Raw genomic sequence first — 6,787 nt, forward strand, 5'->3', positions numbered from 1 at the left:
ATTTAATATAAACTTTCCTCTTAAAACTTTTCATTTTGTCCCTGGAATTATTGTTTGATTGCAGGGAGTGTAACTTCATTGATTTCTCCTGTGACCTGTTGTATACTCAAGTGTGTTATTCAATTCCTATATGTTTTCAAATTTTGTGTGGTTGATTTCTAGTTTCATTGCATGATGGCTTGATATGTGTGGGGTAACTTTAATTTTTTTGCATTCACATAAGCATGATTTATGGGATGGTACTATTTTGGAGAAAGCGCCATGTGCTGCTGAGAAAAATGTGCATTCTATTTATTGGATGGAATTCTCTGTAGACATCAATTTAGTTCACTTGCTTGATGGTGTGGTTCAAGTCTGTTATTTTTTGTTGACTTTTAAAAATCGAGCTCTGTCTATTTATGAAGTCTTGCCCTTTAATTTTGCTTTCTCACTTTTGTCTAGTAGTGTTTATTTTATGACATTAGTTTCATCAGGTTTCAATGCTGTAATTGTTCTCTTCCTACTAAGTTGTCCACTTAACCAATGACCTTCCTTCCCCTTGTCTGAAAGCAGGGAAGTCATTCCTGTTTGTTTGAGGGCTCTTGTTACATAGTATGTTGTCTTCCACCCTGCAATACTTTTTATGTTCTGGATTATTTTTCTTGTATACAATACACTATTGGATTTGGTTTTTCAATTCAATATGCCAGTCTGTATCTTTTGTTTGAGGAATTCAGATAATTCATTTTGAAAATTATACTCAAATGGGAGCACTCATTCTTGTCACTGAGTTATTTTTTCTGTTTTAGATTACCTTTATTCACCTCTGTCTGATGTAATCATTCCATTAGTCTTTTTGACATTATTGGCTTCATTGTCTTAATTTAGGATATTCTTTTTTTTATTGGTACCGGGGATCGAACTCACAACTACACGCTTGCAAGGAAGGCTTTTATGCTGCTGAGCTAAATCCCCAGCCCCTAATTTAGGATATTCTAGAGAAGTTTTAGGGTACTGATTTGGTGGTTTAAAGTTTTAAATTCCTTTTTGGCATATAAAGATCTTTTTCTTCACCAATTTTAAAAGGTAACTTTGAAGCAGATATTAATCTGAGTTAGATATTTTCTTTTAGGACTTAAAAACACTTCATTTCTGGCACCACTGGCCTTAAAAGATAGTGTTCAGACATATGCTGTAATGCTAATAGGTTTATGTTTATGTAGTGACTTGTTGCTTTCCTCTAACTAGTTTTAGGATTTTATACTTACGTTGGACTGGTGAAGTTTTAACTACAATGCATGTTGGAGAAATTATTTGCTGATTATAGTCAGTATTCCATAGACCTTACTTATCCATATGTTAAATTTTTTCTTTATATTTGGAAAATTTTTGGCTATTATTTCTGTAAACAGGTTGTTCATGTTATTTTTGCTAGCTTCTGATTTTTCACTATTTTCATTCATTTTTATTAGTCTTCTTTGCAAAATTTAGCCATTGAGCTGGAGATATAGCTCTGTGGCACATTGCCTGCCTGACAAGAATAAGGTCCTGAATTCAATTTCAGGTTTAAAAAAATTAGCAGTTGTTGGACCCATTTTGGATGCACTTTTTTCATTTTCAAGGTGTTTCTGAATTTTTGGTCACTTGCATTACAATAGTTTTCTGGTTCTCACAATTTATCCTCATATTTGTTACTTCTGCTGCCCCTATTTCCAATAGAACTTTTGATTTCCTGATCTTATGTTTGGTACGTTTTTATTGTATTTTGTATCTATTTGTTTATGTTTAGGTCAGCTAGGTTTTCATTAGTGCCTTCTGTAAGTTCATTGATCATTTCATCTATCAACTCCATCATCTGATCACTTTTATCTTCTTTGAACTCACTGAACTCCTTTTAAACATATTTTAATACACTCATTAATTTGTTTTTATTATAATCTTTTATCACTTCATATAATGTAGTATATTGGCTTTCAATTTTCTCTTCATTGATGCCAATGAATTAGTTTTGGTGGAGCTGGAAGATATTAGATCAGTTTTGTTGCCTTTTCTCATGCTTCCATTGTTTTTCTTAAAGGTCTACTGAGGTTTTTGGGCCAATTACAGGAGAAAGACATTTGCTAGCACAGAGATTTCCTTTTTTAGTATTTGCTTTACAGTGATGCATTCTTAAAATGATGATAAGCATTTAATTCTTTCCTAATATCGAACTACATTCATTGATTTTGGAGGAGAAAGTGCACAGTAATTGCCAAGCATTTAGTTCTCTGTATTGTTAATGACAAAAATCAAACCAGATATTGGAATACAGTAGGAACCAATACAGTAGCAACAATGAGGATGCTCAGTGGTACTGCATCCTGAGAAAAACACTGAGTAGGCAACAGTCTCAAGGAAACCCTTGGAGGCACAGGCATGGACCCAAAGAGACCAACTCAAAGGACCTGGGAACTCCAACCAGCAGTGCACAGGGATCCAGACTAGACCTGGACCCCTTCTTCAACCCCTGCTGTCCTGGCATACCACCTCGCAGGACCAGGGAACTCCAGGCAATGGTGCCCACAGGGTTGAGCTAGACCTGGGCCAATCCCATGTTACCCACCTTCCTGGCAGAACACCTTTCAGGACCAAGTAACTCTAGCCAGCAGCATGGGCAGGGCTTTGCCAGAACTGGGCCTCTCCAATGTCCCCACAGTCTTGCCCACCCACCTCAGGACTTAGAAACTCTAGCCCATGATGTGAGCCCCTGCAGTCCCACCACTGCCAATGGGGCCTCTCCCTCCCCACCTCCTGGACCTAGTATTGCTGTGCTTCGGGTCCCACAGCTCCCCCCAGAACCTGGACTGCAGTGGATTAACCATGTAGTATCAAGGGGAGACTCAGTAACCCCTCATCCAAGCAGAAGAAATTAGCAGGCTTCCAGCAGTGAGGTGAATTTTCTCCTAAAATAGGAATAGAGTTTGCCACCTTCAGTGGGTAAACAGGAGCAATAGTAAAACCCCCTCCAGAAGTAGGCCATTGGTGAGCTTGCTGGGTAGGTGGGTGAGTCCTTCCTTCACACAGAGAATAAAAGGTAGGTTGAGGAGGGTGACAATAAGGCTTCACTCAACATGGAGAAAATTAAGGGGGGCTATGGCACACCCAGAGACACAATAGGGTCCTAGCCCAGACAAACAATATAAACAGGGAGATCTTGTGACTCTGAACAACCTGAAGTCATAGTAACAGCAGGAAATAGGAGTTGATTACCAGCAGTTTCCTAGGCTTGTAAGCATAGAAAGATTATAGGATTCAGTCAACAGGCCCTGAGGGAGAATTCAGGTGACTGTCCCACCTCTTCATTGTGGGACCCAACAATTGAGCAAACACCAACCTTACAGGAGGAAACCAAGGTAAACACTACCAACAGAGGACACTAGTGGGATTGAAGGACAAATATTAACCCAAAAGGGCAAAATGGCAAAAAGCAAAACAAAATGCAATCGTGAACATCTAGCCCACCAGGAGCAAGTACAGGAGATACTAAAATAGAGGACTTCAAAGTAACACACTGGAAATCTCTGAAAAGATAGCAAGTGAAATAAAAAACCAACTCCATGAAGCTACAGAGGAAATCAAATTAGAAGCAATCTCTCATGTCAAGACAGAAATAACAACCTTAGTAAAGGATTTGCTCAGCACAGATAGAGAAGAAATAGATAAAAAAGTAGAAGAGCTTTGGAAATTGATTGAAACCTTGAAGCAATAATATAGAAAATAAGCAGAATTCACAAAACAAACTCAAAGAGATATCCAAGCAACAAGAAATTTTATTGAAAGCTGGCAAAATTGCTTAATGAAGCTGAGGAAAGAATTTTGGATGTTGAGGACATGATCACAGTTAGCAATCATGAAAGGATAGAACTTTTAAAAATAACAAAGCATCATGAAATGACAATCTATTAGCTTTAAGATGATTCCAAGAGAAGCAATATAAGACACAGCATCAGTGAAGATGCAGGAGTCAATGCAAATGACATACATAAACTTTTCACAGAATTAATTGCAGAAAATTTCTCAAACATGGGGAAAAATCTGATATGCAGAAATCTGAAGCATATAGAATGCCCAACAGTTACAATCAAAATAAATCTACACCCAGGCATAAAATTAGAATCCAAGACAAACAATATAACAACAGAATATTAAAAGTTTTTAGAGAAAAACCATAACTCACCTATCAAAGAAAGCCCATAAGAATCACCACAAACTTCTCAAAACAAACATTCAAGGTAATACAAGCTTGTATTTAGGTGTTGCAAGCCCTGAAAGAAAACAACTGTCAACCCAGATTGATGTACCAAGAAAAAATTTCATTCAAGTTTAATGGAGAAGCAAGATACTTCCATGGCAAATAACAACTGAAGAAATTCATATCCACCAAACCAACCCTAGAAAGACTTTTGAAAGCCATACTAGATGGAGATAAAAATGAAAACAATCCCCAGAACAACAGAAAAAGAACACCAGGTAAGACAAGCAATTAAACAAGGGGGAAAAGCAGAAAGCAAACAACTGGATCATAACATGGCAAAGTTTAGCCAGTACATATCAGTTACATCCATAAATGTAAATGACCTCAATTCATCTATCAAAAGAAATAGGCTGACAGAATGAATACAGAACCAGGATCTCACAATATTTGGTATATAAGAAACACATCTGACCCTCAAGGAAACTCACAGATTAAAAGTCAAAGGGTGGAAACATTCCATGCAACAGGAAACCAGAAAAAATAAGGGGTGACTATTCTGCTTGCATACAATTTTAACTTCAAACTTAAAATGATAAAAAGAGATAAAGAAGGTCACTATATACTTGTTGTGGAAAAATTGAACAGAAAGTACTAACAATTATAAATATATATACACCAAAAACAGGAGCACCCAACTACATAAGACAAATACTAATGGACATGAAAAACCAAATACATAAGAACAGGTGAACTTAACCCCATTTTCAGAAAGAGATAGATCAACTAGACCAAAAGTCAGCAAAGAAACAACAAAACTAAATCACATCTTTGAGCAATTGGACTTAGTAGATGTTTACAGAGCATTCCACCCAACCCGCATCAGAATACACATTCTTCTTAGCTGTGCGTGGGAAATTCTCAAAAAATAGGCTATATACTATCACATGAAACATTCTTAAGTAAATGTAAAAGTATTGAAATTATCCCATGTATAGTATCTTACCATAGTGCACTGCAATTGGAAACTAATGGCAAAAGATTTTGTAAAATCTGCATAAATACATGGAAATTAAATAACAACCTTCTAAACAACCAGTGGACTACCGACGAAATTAAAGAAGAAATAAAGCAATATCTACAATTTAATGAAAATACAGAAACAACATACTGCAATCTGTGGGATGCAATGAAAGTGGTCTTAACAGGGAAATATATAGCAATAGATTGTCATATCGAGAAAACAAAACAAGCACAAATAAACAACTTAATGCTTCATCTCAAGTCTAGAAAAAGAAGAGCAGGTTAAACCCAAACCTCATAGAAGAGAGGAAATTACAAAGATTAGAGCAGAAATCAGTGCAATCGAAACTAAAATTTTACAAAGAAGTAATGAATCAAAAAGCTGATTTTCTGAGAGAATAAACAAACTTGGCAAACCCCTAGCTAGACTTAGCGACAAAAAGAAGGAAAAAAACAAATTCACACAGTAGGACTGAAAATAGGGAAATTACTACAAATATCATGGAAATTCAAAAGTTCATGAATACGTACTTTGAAAATCTCTACTCGTCTAGAAACATGTGAACTCTCAAATCTCAACCAAGAAGATATAACAATTTTGAATAACCCAATATCAGCTACTAAAATTGAAAACATAATTAAAAACTTTCCAACAAATAAAAGCTCAGGTCCTGATTGATACAGGGCTGAATTCTACAAGAAATTTAAAGAAGACTTGATGTTAATACTCATGAAACTCTTTAATGAAATTGAAAAGGAAGCAATCCTCATTAAATCATTCCTGGAGTCAAGTATTATTCTGATATCAAAACCAGAGAAAGGCCCAACCAAAAAGGAAAATTACAGGCCAATCTCATTAATGAACATTGATGCAAAGGTTCTCAATAAAATACTGGCAAATACAATGCAACAAATCATCAAGAAGATTACATAGAATGACCTAATTTGATTCATTCCAGGAATTCATGGATGGTTTAACATGTGAATCAGTAGACATAATATGCCACATCAATAGAGCCAAAAACAAAAACCACATAGTCATCTCAATAGACACAGAAAATGTTTCTGATAAAGTACAACACATGTTCATGACAAAAACCCTTCAGGAACGTGGAACACACAGTGTCTACCTCAATTTCATAAAAGTCATCTATGACAAATGAACAGCCAACATTATACTAAATGGACAAAAACTGAAAGCTTTCCCTCTAACATCAGGAACAAGGGAAGGATGCCCACTATCACCACTCCTATTCAATATAGCTCTGGAAATAGTAGCCAGGACAATCAGACAAGAGAAAGAAATAAAAGGAGTAAGATAGGAAAGGAAAAAGTTAAACTATCAGTATTTGCAGGTGACATGATACTCTATATAAAAGACAGAAAAAACTCCATTAATAGACTATTAGAGGTAATAAACAAATTCAGCAGTGTAGCTGGATACAAAGCCAATGCTCAAAAATCAATAGTATTCCTGTACACAAACAAAAAACTCACCAAGAGAGAAATGATGGAAATATCACCTTTCACAGTAGCATATAAAAAAATGAAGTA

This window comes from Cavia porcellus, unplaced genomic scaffold (assembly GCF_034190915.1).
Source record: "Cavia porcellus strain 051 isolate PalLab524CR breed Dunkin Hartley unplaced genomic scaffold, mCavPor4.1 scaffold_3, whole genome shotgun sequence".
NCBI lineage: Eukaryota > Metazoa > Chordata > Mammalia > Rodentia > Caviidae > Cavia > Cavia porcellus.